This window comes from Camellia sinensis, chromosome 15 (assembly GCF_055761805.1).
Source record: "Camellia sinensis isolate YWXY chromosome 15, ASM5576180v1, whole genome shotgun sequence".
NCBI lineage: Eukaryota > Viridiplantae > Streptophyta > Magnoliopsida > Ericales > Theaceae > Camellia > Camellia sinensis.
In genome coordinates, this window is record NC_138975.1 from 115,284,272 (window position 1) to 115,306,599 (window position 22,328).

General features: G+C 34.5%; 1 long non-coding RNA gene and 1 pseudogene across 2 annotated transcripts in view; one reads left to right on the forward strand and one right to left on the reverse strand.

The window, feature by feature from the left end:
- Positions 1 to 22,328, reverse strand: part of LOC114288856 (uncharacterized) — a 161,094-nt gene that overhangs the window by 42,494 nt on the left and 96,272 nt on the right. The window lies entirely within an intron of this gene.
- Positions 10,813 to 12,857, forward strand: LOC114289023 (F-box protein At1g47056 pseudogene; annotated as a pseudogene).

A 22,328-nucleotide genomic window follows, 5' to 3' on the forward strand; every position in this document is an offset into this window, starting at 1 on the left:
ATGTGACATTTTATTTTATTAATTATTTTAACATATTTTGTCTTTTAGTGAGCTATTTTAGTTCAACCATCTTTCCAAACACCCCTAATATAAATAAGGGTAAATTATAAATACACCCTCTGAAATTTGCTTAAAATACGAATTAACCCCTATAATTTGAAAAATTACAAATACCTCTCTGTTAAAAATTTTTATTTAACAGAATTAATTGAAATAATGAAATTTCTAACTGTTCACCTATATAATAATAAAATTATCTAAATAATTAATTGAAATAAAATTTTAACATTATTAAAAACTGTTAATTAACTTGATGATTTATTAATAAAAGGACCTATTTGTTATAAATTTAGAAACCTTAAGGGGCATAATGTAATTTCTAGAACCACAGGGGTAATTTGTAATTTAAGTAAACCTTAGGGCGTGTGTTTGTAATTTACCCTATAAATAATAATAAGGATGATAATGAAATTATTTAGTGAAAATTTATTGTTTAAATTTATTTATTTTTTTCTATTTGTATCTTATTGCCGCTAGATCATCAGACTACTGCTGGAAAATGGTTGGAAAAGTCATCATAAAGTTATTAACGTAGCCGTTGGTGGTGGCAATTTGGACAGACAAATAGATAGATTAGATGGAAAAAATAGACAAATCAGTTGGACATATAGGTGATATATGAACAAATATGACGATGACATGTGGACAAATAAGTTGACAAATAAATAGTATTTGGATAAATAAGTGATATTGACGGTAACAGATAGATATATAGATAAGAATAATATGATCTTTCAAATTATTGTTTTTTTGACCCTCAAAAATATAGAATTTGGAGCTATTATTCCAAAAATTTTAAAATTTGACTTGTGACCGGAGTTTCCTCCGATAAATAACAAATATGTCTTCATAGATTTGTCAAAAATATAGATTCTCTCCTTATATTCTGGAAATTACAAATGCCTCATTGTGAGAATTTATCATTCAATTCAACTGATCTAACAGAAAAAAATAAAATAAAATTACTCAAAAGAAAATATTTGCAACCCCACAATGATATGGCATGATAAGTGTCAATCTTTTATTTGTCATTCACTTAACTCTACATTGAACCCAACTCTATTGCTATATCATTGTGGGTAAATTATTGTGAATCTTTAGAATTTCTCATTATCCAAATATTCTCTTGTAACAAAATGAAAATTATGATACTACTTTTCAATCCACAATTCACCAAATCATTCTCTTCACGCGATTATAATATTCTCTAACTCTTTTGGATGACACACCAAATGCTTATAGGTAATAATTGTAATAGTGCTGATTGAGAGTGAGAGAGAGGCCCTGTTTGGTAGGGCTTATTTTCAGCTTATTTTAGCTTTTAGCTTAATTTAAGCTATTTTGGTGTGTTTGGTTCAGCTTAATAATACAGATTATAGCTTTTTCTAAGCCAAAAATCAGCTTTTTCTTTAAGTGGGAGAGGAGAAGCTTTTCCAAACAGCTTAAGCGCGCAGCTGCCATTTGAAGGGCAAAATTACTTAAATGCCCCTCATAATTTCAAGTTATTACAAGTGTGCCATGTATATAAACCAAACACAACTCATTTCTGTCTTCCGTACGTCTCTGAGAGGCGATTTCCGGCGAAAGAGAGGTGATTTCCGGCGAACCAAAGCTCTCTCTCTCTTCTCCTCTCTTTCTTGCACGAACTAGTGAACCAGAGCTCTCTCTCTTCTCTCTTCTCTCTCCCACGAACCAGAGGCAGTGAAGCCCTAGCTCTCTTAAACCCTAGCTCTCTCTATGTATCTCTCTCCGCGATCTCTGGCGTTACGAGATAGCCTGACGGTGACGATCGCGTGACAAAACCCTAGCTCTCTCTCTCTCTCTCTCTCTCTCTTCAAGATCGACAGCGTGACAAACCCTAGCTCTCTTTCCCTCTTCACAATCGACGGCGTGACAAAACTCCAGCTCTCTCTCTTCGCAATTGCGGCTAGGGTTTTGCAAAAGGCTGCCGGCAGTGAGAGGATGAGGGAGAGAAAAAGAAGGGGCTACCGGCGTGACAAAACCCTAGCATCGCCACGTCGCCGCTGTGATTGCCCGAGCTAGGGTTTTTGTAGCGATCCCAATTTCGATCCTTCTTTCATATTTTGCCACTTTGACTGGGCTGGTCGGGGGTCGAGCTACCCGGTCAGCTCATGGGAGTCCAGGGGGCAGCGCCCCTTGGCGGATCCAAGGGCAGTGCCCTGGCGGGGGTTGAGCTACCTGGTCAGCTCGCGAGGATCCAGGGGGCAGTGCCCCTTGGCAAGTCCTAGGGCAGAGCCCTGACGGGGTTGAGGGACAACGCCCCAAAAACAAAAATGCAAAATGCTTTCGAAGTTGCTTGTCCGCTCGAGCGGAGAATGTTTGGTTCCAGAAGTTTGCCCTGTTAGCAAAAGTACTGGATTAGTGTGTTTGACGCTCGAGCGGGACATTCCACGCTCGAGCGGACCACATTATATCAGTTCGTGATTCTGATATTTCATATCACTTTTTTAGTCCTCTCGCTCTCTCTAAAACTCTCCAGAATTCCTGATCGGGAGTTTCTCTCTCTAGAAATCATCTTCTCTCTTTGATTTCTCCAAATCCATTGAGATTTAGACCTAAGTTCTTCACCAAAGTTGGTTATCATCTCGAGGGCTTCGTTGTGTGTGGTGAAGATCGAGTTTCGACACCGTTGATTTTGGGGGTTTCATCTCATTTCTTCTTCAAAACTTGAGGTAGGGATTTTCTTAGAGTTATATATATATTTTTGCAAGATCTAGATGATTTTCGAAATCATCCTTTGATTAGCTTTGAAAAATTGATTGTTGATTTCAAGAAGATGAGTGATTTTGAAAGAGGGTTTAATTTCTTTTCCTTTTAAAATAGAAATTGAAGGTTTTGAACCATATTGATTAAAGAAAGATGATTTTGGGGAGATTCTTCTAAATATCTTGGAGATGAATGGTTTTGGTAAGAAAACCTAGAAATTGGGTCTTTTCTTTGAAAGATGTTGTCATATTTATTTTGTGTACCAAAATAAATGGATGTTTTGAAAATTGTTTATTTATATATAAATGACGAATTTTGTGAAAAAAATGAGAAATGTTGTTTATTTTGGAAGTTGTTGTCAAAATGTTGATTTAGTCTTGAATTGACTAAATTGTTGAGATTGCTCGAAATGTGGGAATTACGTTATTCTCTTGAATGAATTGGGTATAAAAGTATATATATATATATATATATATACATCTTGTGGAATCGTGTTGAAAAAAGGATTGGGAATTTGGATCACAATGGTATATTGTGTGAAACAATTGAATATGGAAGTAATGTTGCATTGCATTATTAAGCATACATTGGCATTTCAATTCATTGGACCATGTTAAGCTTTGGAAATTTGCATTGAGAAAAGAATGTTCGGAAATGGGTTTTCATGAAATGGTTTGGGGTAAATACGGTGGTAAGTCTTGATAGGTGGTGCAGATGAAATTGTTTAAGTTGGCCTGAGTGTCCTTGGTGAAAGACCCAAAAGTCGTGTGGATAGGTGTCGAGCCTTCCGGTTAATACCGGTAAAAATGACAATTGGTAGTACTCATATAGTCTACTTGCAGACACCGATCTAGGGATTACCAGAGTTGTATTTACTGCCCCCTTTAATTAAATTGATAAATTTTGAACAGTTGAAGTTGCATAACATCATTGAGCATGATGGTTTTCAAAAGATGAAGATGTGTTTTATTTTCAAAAAGGCATAGCATGACATGTGCATTCATCTCTTGAGATCTATATAAAATGTATATACTTTGTTAAGGATTTCCTACTAGGCTTTATGCTCACCCTACCGGATTTTTGTGCAGGAAAAGATGTGGTGAATCCGCCTAATTGAGGGCGTGGAAATGTGTGTGTTGAGAGCACTAAAGTTCTCATTTGCTGTGATCCTATTTGTAAGCAAGGGCTATGTATGTGTGGATTTGAATAACCATTTTGTGTATCGGGCTGGTTATAGCGATCCCGATTTTTCCTTATTTGTTTAATTGTATTCCAGACTCGGCTCCGTGGATGTTGGTTGTTGTCTTATACTCGTTCCCATTCTTTACTCTTGTATTTGAGTCTTGGGTTGTGTTGGGCAGGTTTGAAACAGGTTGGTTGTGTTTGGAAACCAAGAGTTGATGCCCAAATTTTGGCCTTCACGCTCGAGCGGGACTTTTGACGCTCGAGTGGGCCCTTTGCTTTTGTTCCTCCGCTCAAGCGGGCATTTTGACGCTCGAGCGTGATTATTCAACCCTCAGTATTTTTTCCCTGCAGGTCGTCGGACGCTCGAGCGTTCACTTTCACGCTCGAGCGGGAACCTTCGTCTGCAGAACTTCTGGAAGTATACATTCGAAGCTCCAGCGGCGCTTTTCACGCTCGAGCATGAGTCTGTGTCTGACGCTCGAGCGGGGCGTTCCACGCCCGAGCGGACTGTGTGATATATCAGTCCGAGAAAAGCCATTTTTGGATCACTTTTCTACCTTCTCTCTCTCTCTCTCTCTAGCTTTTCAAAACCCTCATTTGAGAGCTCTTCTCTCTAGAATACATCTTCTCTCTAAGAAATCATCTAGTGTTAGTGATCTTCTACCCTAGTCCCTTTGTAAAAAGTGTGGAGCTTGGTGCGGGCTACATTTTGATTCGAAAATCCTTGGGTTTGGAGCACCTTCGAGTTTTCTCCTTCTTCTCTTTTGAGCTCCGGAATTTGAGGTAGGGATAACTACTCATATTTATGGTCTTTGACATAAACTTGTAGTCATTTTGATTAAATGTTGAAGTTGGGAAATTTTGAGTGTTAGGGTTTCAAAATGTATAAAGAGGGGTTTTGTTCTTTTAACCCATACTTGTGTATTTTGGGTCTTAAAATGAGGTTATATATGTTATTGATGATATCTGGACATTTGGGTCAATGTTGAGAAAAGGGGGAGAAAAGCCCTAATTATTTGTAATGAATTAATTGGTATGATTAATTTGTGAAAGTTATGAAAATATGAAATTGAGTTGGAAATAATGAAATTGAGTAATTATGAGATTTAATGGTGGAGTTGGATTAATTAATCACTCACCTTTGAGATTGTAGATAATTTATCTGTTGGATAATTCATTATCTGTTTGGAAATAAATGTTTTGGGCTAACGGTGGAGGATAGTCTTGATTGTTGTAGACACTGCATGATGATTAGGTGAATTAAAACTAATCATATGAGTATGTCATCGAATATGACGGATGAAATAACACATTGAATATGTGCTTTGCTTGATCATTGTATATGATAAGTGTTTACATACATTGTATAAGTATGTTGTTTGGGAGAAGATAGGGGATGTACTCCACGGTTTGGGAGGAGATAGGGGATGGACTCCTAAACCGGATTTGGGAGGAGATAGGGGATGGACTCCAGTGATAACTAAGTTGGTCGGAGTGTCCAGGGTGAAAGTCCCGAAATCCTAATTGCGTTTGCATAACGTAGATGAATTAAAGTATTGAAATGATCATAATATGAGTTGTAGTCTCATTTGAAATTAAATTGTTGAAGTGTTATTCATATGAGTTGGAGGCTCGTTATAAACTGTCTGGATGAATTGAGAACCATATCTTTGAATTGGTTTGGGTAATGGAGTGGACAGAGATATATATATGTTTGTTGTATGAGTTAAACATTTATCAAATGCTAATGTTTTAATTATTGCTCATATTATGTTTAACATATCTTTACTGGGCGTTGGCTCACCCTATATGGGACATCATTTTCAAGTTCAGGTGTTATGCCACCCCCAAGGACGTAGCTTGGGAGGTCTTGGGAGTTGAAGACTCTTGTGATTATTTCTATTGTCTTTTTTATATTACATGAAAATTCAAGCCATGGGCTTAATGTGTATTCGAGTTAGTACTCATTTTTTTGCAACCAAGTGTTGGCTTGGAAAGTTGTAAGCCCGTAGGGCATTTACTTTTGTTGTCAACATGTAATATTTTTTGTAAAGAATACTCTGATGAATGGAAATATGTTTTATTCTCTTGTCTTTGTATATCATGAATGTTGGGTTTATATGTATTATTTTGAGGGCGTTACAGCTTAAGCCTTGGAAGATTGTAAACCCTTGGGGGTGCTTATTTGGTTATTTACTTGTTGAATCAATGTAATATTGCATGAGGAACTATTATTATTATGTAATGCAAGTATGGGAAATTATATTTAGTTTTCCTTTAAGAGAGTCATGATTGTTGCATTATCATTTGGGCTAGAAATTTGGGGCGTTACAGTTTTCACCTTTTTTTTTCTCTTTTCTCGAGGTTTTCAGTATTTTTTTAATAAAAAAAAATAATAATTAAGCATTTTAGCCATTACTAAAATAAATTTTATATTAATTAATACTAATTAATAATTTTAGTATTAATTGATTACAAAAAGCCATTAATTGCCACTAATTAATTTATAATGAAATAATTTTATACTAATTGATTTATAATGAAAAAATGAAAATAATAATTTATAATGAAAAAAATGAAAATAATAATTTATAATGAGCAAATGAAAATAAGCCATTAATTGACACTAATTAATTTATAATGAATTAATTTTATACTAATTGATTTATAATGAAAAAATGAAAAAAATAATTTATAATGAAAAAATGAAAATAAGCCATTAATTGGCACTAATTAATTTATAATGAAATAATTTTATACTAATTGATTTATAATGAAAAAGTGGAAATAATAATTTATACAGAAAAAAATGAAAATAATAATTTATAATAAAAAAATGAAAATAAGCCATTAATTGACACTAATTAATTTATAATGAAAAAATGAAATAATTTTATACTAATTAATTTATAATGAAAAAATGAAAATAATAATTTTTGTAATACTAATTATATTAACTTTTGTTAATGAAATAATTTTTTTAAAATTAAAACTGAAAAAATGGCAAAATAATCATTTTTATATCATATAAGGGCAAAAAGGACAATTACATAGCAAAAAGTTATTTTACAGCTTATCAACCAAAACTACTCTGCTGCTTAAATCGATAATCTTACAATTACACCAAACAGATTAACAGCTTATGTTCACAGTTATAAGCTATAAGCTATAATCTGTTAAGCTATAATATGTTAAGCTATAATCTATAATCATTTTCCATAACTCTACCAAACGGGGCCAGAATAGTGTTACTAGTTGAGAAAAAATGAGGAATAATGAAAGCAGAGTAGAACCAATAAAAAATAAAATAAAAATTTTAACTTCATAAAAATTAATATAAACATTTAAAATAAAAAAATTGTTTCTTATATTATAGATTCTGTTAGTTAAAGGTTGATTGACGAAAAATGTCATTTGTTACATGATTGAAAATCTCAAAAGATTGGATAGAATTTCCCGAGTGTGATGGAATAATCTCTATTTTTGATAAACCTCAGAAGGTATATGTTTAATTTGCCAAATTTTTATTTTTATTTTTTATTATGCAGAAAAGGAGCATTTTCATTTACTTAAATTTATATTAAACTTATATTTAAATATTTCATGGACTCAATTTGTAGCAAATAAAATTTTACTCAAATTTTTGCTTTAAATCAAAGAGACTCAAATGTTTAACTAAAACTTTGCATGACTGTTTTGTGACTCAAATTTATAAATTTGAATAAAATTTTGAGGAAAAACTAAAGATTGACTAATGTGAGAGTTTTTTATAAACATCAAATGTTATCTGTCTATTTATTAATGAATATAGTATAAAAAAAAAAAGAATAAAATAATAAAAAATGTTTAGGACTCTTAAAAAAGTTTTTTAAATTTGATCTACAGTGAAATGACACAATAAATATCAACTTTTGATTTATCACATACCTAACTATATAATGCCCAACTTTCTTGTCACATTATTGTGATTAGATTTATAATATTTCTCTGAAATACACGACTGTGTAATTGAATGGACATGCCTAAAATATATAAACTTGAAAATTTTTATTTGAGTAATGTTATGGTGCTGTATGATAACATTTATAATTTCTTGTTTTTAGTGTATAAAACAATATTAAATATATTTATATTAATTTTGAGTAAAAACGAAAATAAAAATATATTTGATACACAGGTTTTTTTTTTAAATATATTTTGAAAACAAATAAAAATAGATCATTATGAGAGGTGGTTGTCGACAATTAAAAATGGTGGCAAGAGGTAGTTTTTGGCCATGGGAGATGGTTGGTGGTAACCAGAGGTGGTTGTTGGCTACAAAAGTAGTTGGCGAAAGTGATTGTCGATGGTCGGAAATGGTGACTGGTTGGTCGCCTAAAGCGGTAGCTAAATGTGGTTTTCAACAAGAGGTGGTGGCCAAATATGATTATTGGTGGTACAGGTAATGGCGGAAAGTGGTTGGTGGTGGAGTTTATCAGTAATGTAGCCTATAGAGATGAGTAATGGTTGGTGGTTGAAAAAAAAAAGGTAAGAGAAAGAGAAAAAAATTTAAAAATAAATATGGAAAAATTAAATAAGTGAAACTATTTTTTTGTGTTTAGTGAATTTTGTAAACTATTTACAATTTTTTAAAACAAAAACAAAAACAAGTTTTTTATTATAATTTTTAAAAATTTTATAAAATAAATAAAAATTTGTTAATATAAACGTAACCAACATGTGTAAGTAAGGTTTATAAATTTTTTTTTTGTTCATAGTTGTTATCAGATTGTCTGGTTTGGATTTTCAGAATTCATTTTTCAAAAAATTAAAATTTTTTGTTTTCCGTATTTTTTTGTTTTCACTGAATTTTTTAATATTTTAAGCAATTTTTTTAATTTTTAGATACACCTAACATAAATACACTTAAAAAGTATAATATTTGTGGAAAAAAAAATCTCTAGAAAATTCACTAAATATCAAAAAATGCAAAAAAAAAAAAAAAAAGAGAATTCAATACATTTTTCGTATTCTTGTGTATTTATTGATTTTTTACAAATATTTTATATTTTAGATACATCTAAGTAAGGTGTATCCAAAAAAAAAATTGTGTAAAATTATAAAAATATTCACTAAAAATAAAAAAATGCGAAAAACAAAAATTTTAATTTCTAAAAAATTGAAACTAAACACATGTATATTATTATAATACTATTGTCAAAATTTGAATTTTTATTAGTGCTTAAAAAAAATTTATATACAATTTATTATTGGAAGCACACCAGAGCTCCATTTTTTAAACTTTTAGATTAATAGGTTCTAAGTTTAAATCTTTTTGAGTGAAAGGAATATTGATCTGTTCAAAAGGATATCTATTAGTTTAAAACTTACTTATCTATTTAAATATTATTTATTTGTACACATGTCATCTGTTTGTCCAACTATTTGTCCAAATGTCACTTCTTTGTAGTCCTATCACCTATCTATTTATCTTTTTGTTCACCTCATCTCCACCAATGGCCAACTGCCATATGCCGGCCACTAGTGACTTTTCAACAATTTTTCATTAACCTTTGAAGTGTCACAACTTTTTCAGTCATTTTTCAAACTCATGTCATTTACCACCAATTTTTTTTGGGATTCATTCATTTTATACCCATAAATTATCGTCAAATTGTCTATTTAATGCTTAAACTCTCGATTGTGTCTATTATATCCTTAAAGTATACAAATCAAAATTTATTTAGTCCCTAAACTATCGATTAAATCCATTAAGTCTCTGAAGTATTTAATTCAAACTTATTTAGTCCATAAAACGATTATAAAAATAAAATATAAACCCATAAATATTATACATTAGTAAATGATTCTATCTAGTTAAAATTTTATTTCAAAAAAACCTTAAATTTTGATTCTGTTTTTCAAAAGTGGGCATCAATCCATATATTGAATTTTTTTTATAAGGATAAAGATAATTATCTATAATATTTTCTTTTTTATCTTTTACAATGAATACGTGCTTGCCTTTATCTAATATTATATGCCAGATTTCGTTTATAATTTTTAATTGATTGTTTTTAAATTTTTTGCTAAATTCTCTTTGTCACTTAATTAATGTATTGTTTTGTTCTATTACTATTTGTAGAGAAGTGTTATTATTTAAATTATCTAATTCTACTTCTTCAATATATTTAATATTCATATAATTTAATTTGCAAGACTAAAAAATTAGATTATAATATTAATTTGAACACACAACGAAACAATATACATTTTAAAAACAAAATAAAAATTTAAAAGATTTTTCTATAACAAAATCTTAATTGGGGAGGGTCTTTTATTAATTTATAATACGTATGGGTATATATTTTATTTTTGTAATCCTTTTACGGACTAAATAGATTTGAATTAAATATTTTAGAGATTTAATAAATTCAATCGATAGTTTAAGGATTAAATAGATTTTAATTTATATACTTTAGGGGCTAAATAGATTTAATTGATAATTTAAGGACCAAATAAATAATTTAACAATAATTTAAGAGTAGAAAGTGTACTAAACCTTTTTTTTTTGTTAAACCAAATAAGATACGATGATAATAGTTGATTTTTCACCAATTAACTTCATTAATTATACCCTTATCTTGGTAAAAAAAAAAAAAAAATCAATACTAATGTATTTCTTACCCATAATTTATAGAGAAAATTAGTCTAAGATCCCTTTTCCCATTTTTAGTAATGAAAGAGATTCACAATATTATTTTGTGATGTCTAAGGTCCCTCAACCTTACACCTATATATCATAGAGAAATTTGACTCTCTCAAATCAAACCTCATTTCTCTCTTCCTCTCATTCCCTTTCTCTTCTCTTGCTTTGACGCCATCACAAAGCTCGCTCTCTGATGCGACCGGTAATTCGTCAACCTAGATGACAATGCCCAGATTCTCATCTTGCTCTGCTGCGTTAACCTCACGCACCTCAAGCTTCGCGGCTACCGCGAGCGCATCGACCTCGGCATGGCCGTTTTTGCCAAGAAAGACAAGGGTTTAAAGAAGTTCTCGTTTGGATCCTGCATGTTCAGAGTCAAAGGCATAAACGCAGTGCTCGATCACTGTTCCTCTTGTTATGTAGGTAGGCAACCCAAGAGGGGGGGTGAATTGGATAATTTAAAATTTTGGTCCAAGAATAAATTAGCAAAGACTAATTTAAAAAGATGATAAATGAATGCATAGAAAATGAAAGAAAAGGAAACAAGAGCTTGACACAAGGATTTTATAGTTGTTCGGCTCACCGGCCTACGTCCACTCTTCAAGACACCTTTTTGAGAATTTCTTCACTCTGAATAGATGCACCACCAAGCTTCCCCTAGCTTGTGGATTTTACAAGGACTTACTTCAATCTGTTGAGGACTTCTTAACTAAATGCCTTACCTTACAGGTGTGTCACTCAGAAAATAAGGAGCAAGAATAAGATGTACAACTGTCATCTTTTACAAATATTCTCTCACAAGAGATGGATATGAAAATGTAAGCTCTCAAGTAATTTAAGTCTCACTCAAATATGAAAGTGGAAGTACAAATGGAGTATAATAAAAGCTCTTAAATGCACTAGGCTTGTTGTGTTCAAAGAGTGTATTGAATGAACAGGAAGAGCTTCATCTTTATAGCATTAATGGCTTCATCGTTGGAAAGAGAGAGGTTTTGAAATTTCTAGTTGTTGAAGAAAATTAAGCATGATATATTCCAGCTGTTGTTTGATCAGAGTATGGTGAGTTGTAGACTGTGGATAGGTCTTGGGAAGGGAAGGATCATTTAATGCACATGGTTTTTATTTAATGCTCTTCTTCATAGGTCAACTTCTTGGAGGGGATATGGTTCCAGAAGATCTGTTCAGAGGTCAGAAAAGATGACATATTACACACAAAACTCTGAAAAAGTGACTGAGAAATGATCTGCAGCAGTTTGGATCTAATTTGGTAGGTTGAATTTTTAAACCCAGATATTACAGGTGTCGACCCCTGCAGATTTGGGTGTCGACCATTTGCTTTTCTCTCTTCTCTGTGTTGAGTCTCAAATGTCTCTGATGTGGACCCTTATCTTTCTTGTTGTCAACCCTTGCTACTGAATTGCATTCTGAAATTTGGTGTGGACCCTTGCAGTTCTTGGTGTCGACCCTTGCAGTTCTTGGTGTCGACCCTTGCTGCTGAATTGCATTCTGAAATTTGGTGTCGACCCTTGCTATCTTGGTGTCGATTCTTGCAGCTAGAACACTTGTGCATTTTGAGCCTCATTCTGGTGTCGACCTTTGCCATCTTGGTGTCGACCCTTAGACTTGTTTTAAGTATAGATAGAGTTTTGCAACCAAGTTTTGATGCTCATGTTTTGAAGCCCCAAAAATCATTAAAAATGATACTTTTGAGTCATATGACTTCTAGAATTTATGAAGCACAATTTTTTATATTTTTATTTTGAAAACTTCAAATAACAAAATAAGTTCAAAATATTTGTCATAATCAAAATCAATAGAAATTTAGAATTGCATAACCTTGGGGCTAAACACCTCTCTTGAAGAGCTCTCTGTCAAGCGCCTCCGTGGTATCAACAACAGCGGAGGCGTGGCCACTGCTGCTTAGCCTATTGGTCCCGGCATCGTTGTTTTGTCTCTGAAAACCATATGTCTCAAGGAGCTCTACAATGGACAATGCTTTGGACCGCTCATCGTAGGAGCGAAGAGTCTGAAAACTTTGAAATTGTTGCGATGTTTAGGTGATTGGGATAGGCTTTTGGAAATGATCGCAAATTGAAATAACTCTTTGGTTGAAATCCATTTAGAGAGGTTTCAGGTGAGTGATGCTGGTCTTTTGGCTATTTCGAATTGTGACTTTGATCATATGACTGAGTTCTAGAAGATATTACTTTCAATTTGTTTCACTATATGGATGGCCTTTGAATTTTGTGATTAGTTGGTTATTGTGTGAATTGTTTTGATAGGTATAAATTTTGGAGTAGAATTGTTGGATAAGCTAAGACAGAGGCTTTCTTCACTGAGAAATTTGTGAAGAAAGCCAGAGAAATTCTTTGTGAACAACGTCAGAGAAATTTCAATTTTCTTTGAACAAAGCTAGAGAAATTTCTAAATAAAGCCAGAGAAATTTTCAATTTTCTATGAATTTCTCTAGTTTGAATTCAGAGAAATTTTAATTTTCTCTGGTTTGAACCTAGAGTAATTCTCTGCATGTAATAAGGCAAATTTCTTTGGTTTAGAGAGAATTTTTCTGGAATGTCCCGAGAAATTTTCTGAATCAAATTTTCTCTGGATCGATTTAAGAGACCTTAGATATTATGAAAGTATTGGATAGCCTTTATGCAATAAAATCTTAATATCAAGGACCCTAAAAAACATCTCCTAATTTATAAGGTAAAATACCAATAGGTCCTAATAGTTGACTTAATTTCCATGAAGTCCTATTCAAAATAAGTTATAATAAAATAGTTGTTAAAAATAAATTTTTGTGACGATTTTTTGCATATGTCGCTAAAAATTGTTAATTAATAACTTTTTTGTTACGGTTTTTATAAATTGTCGCTAAAACTTATAATTAGTGACATTTTTCTATGAGAAAATTTTCAAACTGTCTCTGAAAGTTTAGTTTTTTTGTGACAATTTTTTTTTAAATTATCGCTAAAACTTATAATTAGTGATATTTTTTATGACAAAATTTTTAAACTGTTACTGAAAATTAATAATTAGTAACATTTTTTAATAATATTTAATAAAAAATATCATTAATTATTATAAGATCTATTCAACAATAAATCAACTTATTAATAGCTATACACAACACCCCTAATTTATAAACCCTAAAAATATATACGTTGGTAAACCATACTACAGTGTGAATGAAGAACGGACTAAGAGAGGAGGGCAGATATTTTACACCAAAAAGACGCTACCTGATTCCCGTAATTAGTTAATCATCAGGTTTAGCACAACCGAAGGTCGAAGGAAGGGACTGACCGCCAGGCAGACGGAAAATGTACTTACCCAATAAAAAAGGCAGAGTTATGATTATTGAATTAGTAACTGTGATTAAATTCTTCTTCTGGGTTTCGCTTCTCTAAGCCTTGTATGTGTATGTATAATACATGGGTGTGTGCTTGATATGGTTGAACAATTCTGTGTTCGATTTTAATTCTGGGTTCTTTGTTTGGCTATGTTTGAACACAGTCATATGTACCTTCTCTGTGTGATTTGATTTGCATAAAATGCTTCTATGAGAGAAGTTATCATTGTTTGTATATTTTGTTTAATAGGATTACTTGTTGGCCGTGTTTATCCTATGCTAACTTAGTATGGAATTTATAGCGATCCTGGTTCTTCCTTCTTTGATTGTTGTATCCGGACTTAGGTTCCGTGGAGTTGGTTATTGTATATGTCTTGTTGTCATCCTTTAATTCCATATATTTGAGTTTTAGGATGTATTGGGCGTGTTTCGAACAGGTTGGTTGAGCTTTAGTCCCATTCCTTGTTGCCCAGATTTTTGGTGGTCCGCTCGAGCGGGTCCCTTTGCGCTCGAGCGGAGTTTACACACTTTCAGCATTTTGTTCCTCTGCAAAACTACTGCAGGTGCATTTCTCACGCTCGATCGGATTTCCTTATGCTCGAGCGGGTCACGCTCGAGCGGGCCTCTTGGCGCTCGAGCGGGTGTTCAATGTCTGTAAAAATACTGGAAGAGGGTAATCTACACTGGAGCGGGTTTCCCTTTGCTTTCGAGCAGGTGCTTTTTGATTTTGTGTCTTGGCGCTCGAGCGGGTCTTTTTGCGCTCGAGCGAGTCCAGTTTTTGTGTTTCACGCTCAAGCGTCCTATTCTCCGCTCGAGCGGGATAGTCGTATATCAGTTGGCAGCTGGGTGATTTTGAATCACTTTTCACATTTCCTTTCTCTCTCTTACTTTTCTAAACCCTCTTTTGAGAGCTCCTCTTTCTAGAATATACCTTCTCTCTAGGGATTGATCTAGCTTGAGTGATCTACTCCCTTAGTGTCTTTGCAAAGAGTGTAAAGCTTGGCTTGGGCTTCCTATCAATCCGAAAATCTTGGGTTTTGGAGCATTTCGAGATTTATTCATCATCTCCTTTGAGTTTCATCTCTTGAGGTAGGGATAACTACTCATTTTTATGAGCTTTAACCTAAATGTTGAGCTTTTTGTATAAATGGTTTGATTTGGGAAGTTAGGGTTTGAGATGTGTTATATTGGAAAGAGGGGTTTTATTCTTTTGATTCAAACATTTGTGTTTTGGGTCTAAAAAGGAGGTTATTAATGTTGTTGGTAATTTTTGGACCTTTGGGTCAATGTAGAGGAAAGGGGAAAAATGCCATGTTTGGGTATATTTGGGTCATTAGTGTAATTAATGACATTTATTATGGAAATAATGAAATTGGCTCATTTTGGGGTAGAATGGTGGAGTTGGATTCATTAATCACACACCTTTGAAATTGTTGTCAAATTACCTGTTGATGCATTTATTATATGTTTAGAAATAAATTGCCTTGGGCTATCGGTGGAGGATAGTCTTGATTGTTGTAGACAATACATGATGATTTGGCGAATTAAAACTAATCAATAGAATATGTCATTGAATATGATGGTTGGAATAATACATTAAATTTATGTATTGATTGATTATGTATATGATATGTGTTTATATACATTGTGTTGTGTGGGAGGAGATAGGGGATGTACTCCACGGTTTAGGAGGAGATAGGGGATGGACTCCTAAACCGGATATTATTTGGGAGGAGATAGGGGATGGACTCCATTGATGCAGCAAATATGTGTATCTATTATGAAGTATGGAAGTGTTTAAATGCGTTATTGATACAACAAATATGTGTATCTATTGTGAATTATGGAAGTATTGTTTATATGAGCTGTAAATCAAAGTATAAAAACATGCAGCGGAATAAAATGTTTAGATCATACCTTTATTGATCTAAAACCTCGTGGATAAATCACGTGCTTCCTGAATCTAGTCAATCAACCCAGCAGTGAAGTGATATTACAATATTGAATATCACCCACACAAACCACAGTGCAAATGGCTTTTGATCGTTATTTTGGGAGAGAGCCAGTATCTTGGAAAAAAAGAAACAAACATACGTTGTTTTCCCACTTAATCACCCATATCCCATATATCAGATATATAATCTATTTATCTCATTTATCCATTTGTTAAATGAGATAATATCTGATATCTATATCATCTATCCATATCATGATATGATAGATATATATCCTGAGTGGCTATCCAAATAGGTTTGAATTCAAATTCAAAACCCATTTGGATGAGGTTCAAAAGGTTCTAAGGGTCATGCCACATGGGCGCCCAATTTCTAACATCTCCCACTCGGACATGAGTTGGCATGACACTGCCACGTCTCAATCTCAATCTCCCCAAAAATAAACAATCTCATACTAGCCACTGCACCGTGCGACTGCTGAGAACACCTGCATGTGGGAGCTCTATACTAGAAACTCAAAATGAGCCAGCATAGAGACATCAACCCAAAAAGAAAAGAAATAGTGTCTCATATACCCCAGACCCATCTAATTACACCGGTCCAAAAAAAAACATCTCTAATCCCTAAAAAAGAGCATGTTTGACCCTCTCAATTCTTGCAATATATTCACACTCAATTCGCCTCTCATACAGAGCGATGTGAGTTGCCGGCAGTGAATATACAGCAGTGGTGTAATACTAGATGATCTTCCCTTTGCCCTCATGCCATTTAGTTTAGGATTGACCGCTTTCCCAGTGATGTCCCTTAAGGCCGAATCATACATGACCGCAGGCAACATACCAAAGTAGCAGAACATCAACCCCTTACCTTATGACATTGTCAAAAGTCACAAAAGGGTACATAAATGAAAGTCATATCAATAATGACATGTAAGACTCACACGGTGAGGACGCAGGGATCCATTCTCTCACCTCATTACTCGGTCGCCAAGCACATATAGTATGAATACATGCTACGGTGGAGTAACTCTTCCATAAAGAGTGACGTCATACTCGATACACCGTACATATATTAGTCTAGTCGCTTTCTAGCGCCTAACCCGAATTCTCTATTTGCTCGCCTTCTAGGCGCCAAATGAGATCTCGAATCTGGCTAATCATAACAGGCACAACATGGAAAGTGGGTACTAACATCCATGTTTGGTCCTTAACACGACCTCATCTTGGTTATAACCGAGGCGACATACATAGTGGATGATTTAAGCCTCTCTTGGCTCCGAATAAAAATAAACCACCAGTCTCATCCTTGCTCGCTCCCAAGCGCCAAGGGCGATTGCTCGTGTGAGTGAGCCAATCTTGCCTGCTGACATCATCATTTGCTAATCATTATGACACAAACCATAATAGTGTCAACATCCCATCATCTCAAAATAAGTGATCGATTAAAAAAAAAAATGACCACAGCTTGCGCAATTATAGATTCCAAACATAAGCCTTATCAGCACCTCTTGCGATAAGTATATACAACGGAATCCACCATGTGCACCTCACATGAAATGATTTAAGATCACTACCTCTTGCGCAATAACCTCTCTAAAGATATTTTTGGTGACCAATTTGCGTTCATTCTTAATGCGCCCAACTAGCGCATTGAATTTTACAATGAGCAAATTAATATGCTTCTAATAAAGCATTTTATCCGCAGTCTAATGAGCAAGGTCAATGTCTAAACAACTCAGTTGACCATTTACCAAAGCTAACACTTATCATGCCGAATACGCCCACATAGCATACTTTAGGCTCCCACAACAAAGAAAATCAAGGAATATAGGTCCTCCCAAAGACAATCCGTGGATTCACTCAATAGCTAAGGCTCTAGCTTTTTACCGATAGGTAAGTCAATGGATTTGTAATTTTGCATCTAGAATCATTCTAGGATATTTTCTATGTAAGTCATCAAAGACAAACCGAGAATTTTCCTAAAACAATCCCTAAGGATCGTACATCCGAGCATATAAAATTACATCACCCATGTCCATCATATCTAAAATAGAGGACTGCCCACCCTAGGTGGCGACAACCTTATAAATTCCTGGCTCATAATGACTAAGTAAGGAAAAACTTCTTTTTGGACCATTGATCATGCCTCAGTGGTCTTCATCGATCATCGTTGCCCTATCATGGCTTGACGAAATCTAAGAACCACTGTTTGGATAACTGCTTTAGGCTGTAAAAGATTTATTGGAACTAGCAACCTTTTTGCACTCCTAACTTTTCACCATAAAAGCAGAAGGTAAATCCCTACGGATCTACTTATCCAATTCTCTAATGAGAAATCGGGTCACAATGTCCACAAATCAATGTTCCGAACTTATGTCAATTATAGCCTAAGTCAAAATAACCTCACTCCCCAGGAGGAAGTGTTCTCATGGTCTACACTTTCCTCAATGGTGCGACTTTTCGGTATCTAGCGAGCCTTATGCCTCAACAATGACTATCCAAATTACGCATAACTTTATAACAGTTTTGCGTCACAATGGAAAGTCAACCAAATTATAAAAAATGGTTAATCCTCAAAGACTTTGTCTTAAACTGCGCAACATTGATCCACTTTTTTTAAAATAGGGGACTAGAGCCTTGGGCATTATCCTAGGCTCTTTATTATCTTGCGGAGCAATCATGAATGTTTTCCCTCTCAATCACCCAGTGATGACGTGGAAAATTTTCACATTTGCTACCACGCAACTAAGAATGTAGAGCATTCTTCTCTAATGGAGTAATCCATTAGTAGGCACATCGCTCCCACTGTCCCTAGGATATTGGAAATTTCTTTCCATTCTCAACTAGGCTACATAGAGCGCTATGCTTGGAATTCTCCATCTTATAGAGTTTCGAAAACTCTATTCACGTCACCTTTACTAATAAAACTTTATGTGACTTAGTTACACTACCACAAAGCTGCTTACCTATATGCATATGACCCGGAGGATTTGTATGACCGCATACAATAATGCGCCATACGACCCTTTGTCTTGACTTCACAATCTTATGAGAAGTAACATAAAGATAAGCTGCTTAACGGTTACAGATCGCCCATAGATGGCTCTCGACTAACCTATTACTCAAAATTGGAGTGTAAAATCTGATATGGAGGGCACTTAGTTAGGGATATAGGCAACAAACTAGTGCAATTTCCAATTGGGAAACATTTTGCGCCATTATCCACCTAACATTAACAATATTTAATTCCTTATTCTCTACTACACCATTGTGTTGTTGAGTACTAGGAATAATCAATTTTCTAAGCATCCATCTCTCTTCACAGAGTTTTCTAAAAATAACTCAAATAGATACTCGCCACCTTGGTCAAAACTAAAAGCATGAATGTTGTTATCTAATTGATCTCAACCTCATATGTGCAATGTCAAAAATCATCTCAAAACTTTTGACTTATGGGAGATCAAATAGTCTTGACTCAGATGCGTATCGTAATCTATAAATGTGTCGAGATTGAGGCTTAGCTATCATACCCTCACACATATCTAGTCACAAATATCATAGTGGACTAAATGCGCCAATACAAATGACCTTCTATGGCTTTCCTACTTACTTGTGCGCACCCATTGCGAACAAAGTTACACATTCACATGAGAGCAGGATGTCATAAGCGAGTGGGCCCGAGAAGGCCTACTCAAACCATCGTGTCATCATCTCATTAATGTGATTAAGTATAATAAGCCACTGGTTCATGACCAATGTCATAAACTAATTCCTATCATCTTAATGTGTGAGTTCTCGAAGACAAGTTTTAAAGGTTTAGGCCCAACTAGGTAATGACTCACGACTAAGTCATATTCACTAGATCATAAAAAGGATGTCATGGAGATATCAACTGCGCCTAAGTCGCAAATTTAACTAGTAAGTGCTAATCCCCTGCACCTTCAAGTCAATTTTATTCTCCATACACTTTAATACAGCTAGTTGAAAGATGACGATACTCCTCTTGCCATCTCTATTTCTCGCTTCATAGTTACTATAGCGATCCTGGGTTTTACCCTTGTTGTACAATGATCCAGACATGTGTCCGTGGATGTTGGTAGTTGTTATTATCTTGTTTGCATCCTTTTTTCTTTGTATATTGAGTTACAGGATGTGTTGGGCAGGTTTGTTACAGGTTGGTTGTGTTTGGGAGCCTAGTGTTGCTGCCCAGAATTTTGGGTCTTCGCTCGAACGAGGAGTGGTCGCTCGAGCGAGAGTTGAGTTCGTGTCTGGTTCTGGACCTGAGAGTTGCCATTCTTGGCTCGAGCGAGCTTCCTTCGCTCGAGCGGTCTGGGTTTTTCTTCGCTCGATCGAGAACATCTTGGCTCGAGTGAGAGTTTTCTGTGTCTGGTAGCTCGAGCGACGAAGGCTTCGCTCGAGCGAGCGTGTTTTATATCAGCGAACAGCAGCGTTTGAAACATCACTTTTTCACTTCTTTTCTTCATTCTAAACCTAGATCCGAGACCCTCTCACTCTAAAATTACACTCTCTCTAAGATTTGATCTCCCTAGAGTATGAATCTAGCCTAGGGCCTTTGTTAAAAAGATAGAGGGCGTTGAGAGCTTCGATTTAATCTGAAAAAGTTTGGATTTGGAGCAAGTTGATCTTCGAGTCTTCATCTTCTTTTTGGCTTAAACTTCGAGGTAGGGATATCCTACTCCTCTCTATGGGTTTTGTCTTTAAATTTTGGTATTTTGAGATGTTGGGCTTGGTTTGGTAATTTTGTGAAAGTTTGGGGCTTTTGTGTAATTTTACAAAAGTTGGGGTTTTATTCATAATAAACCTAAATGCATATTTGGCATAGAGAAATGGAATTAATGTTGAATCATTGATGAAAATGGGACCTAAGGGTTGAAATGGTAATGATGGAAAATGGCCTAATTACATTGTTTAATTAATTTGGGATAATTAATTGGGAGAAATGAGGAAATGAAATGTTGATTGAATATCCATTTGTGCATTTATTTTCTGTTTAGAAATAACTGCTTTGGGCTATCGATGGAGGATAGTCGTGATTGTTGTAGACAATGCATGATGATTAGGTAAACGGAAACTAATCAATGGAATGTGTCATGGAATTTGACTGTTGATAGAATACATTAACTGTATGTATTGAGTGAATGTATATAGAACCAATGTGTTCGTATACGTTAAGTGTAGAGGAGGAGATAGGGGATGTACTCCGCGGTTTAGGGGAAGATAGGGGATGCACCTCTAAACCGGTTAGTGTTGGGAGAAGATAGGGGATGAACTCCGTAGATACAGCTCATATGCTTGTCTAGTGAAGTGAAGATAGAGCTCATATGCTTATCTTTGTGAAGTGTGGATATAGCTTATATGCTTATCTGTGAATGTGGGATATTGTTGTTATACATATCTGTTGAGAATGTGGATATAGCTTATATGCTTATCTGTAAATGTGGGATATAGTTTTATACTTATCTGTTGAAATGATGATAGAGCTGACATGCTTATCTGTTGAAAAAGGGAAAATGAAAAGTAACTCGGACTCTTAAGTCGTGTGACATAAAATGTGATTTATGTGAATGTATCAGTGTTAGCCATCTATCAATTGCTAATATTTTAGTCATTGTCCATGGTTGGTTTAGTGTATTTCTACTGGGCTGTGGCTCACCCTATATGGGAACTTTTTTTCAAGTACAGGTAGCATGCCACCTCCAAGGACATAGCTTGGAAGGCTAGAGGCGGACATACTTTTGTCGCTTTACTTTTTGATGTATTACATGTAACTTCAAGCCAAGGGCTTAATGTGAAACGAGTTAATACTTTTTGTTGTAACCAAGTGTTAACTTGGAAAGCTGTAAGCCCGTAGGGCATTTTGTTTTGATGTTAACATGTACTACTTATGTAATTAGACTCTAATGAATAAAAGAATGTGGTTAGTTTATATGTCAATGCATGTCTTATTTGATGGGTTTAATGTTATTATTTTGAGGGCGCTACAACTTGGTATCAGAGCGTACCGGGTTCGAATACTTTGGGTACGTGGGAAGTGATTAGTATCACAATGGGTTTGTCTCGCTTGATAGAGACTTAGATGTAGTATCATATGCTATGTGCTTAATTGATAACATGCTTATGTGACTATGTGGGTATGGGGTTTAATTTCTAGGATGTTGATTGGATCCTTGAGTTTCTGGAAGTCTTGTTGGAAAAGCACTTGATCAATGCTGTTTCTAACTGGAACTCTAGTAACGGCTCGGGACTATCATTATCTGGAAATGAAATTCGTAAGTGCTTATGTGATTATGTGCTTATGTGGAGTGAATTACAGTTGTCCATGCATTAGGACGTGAGTG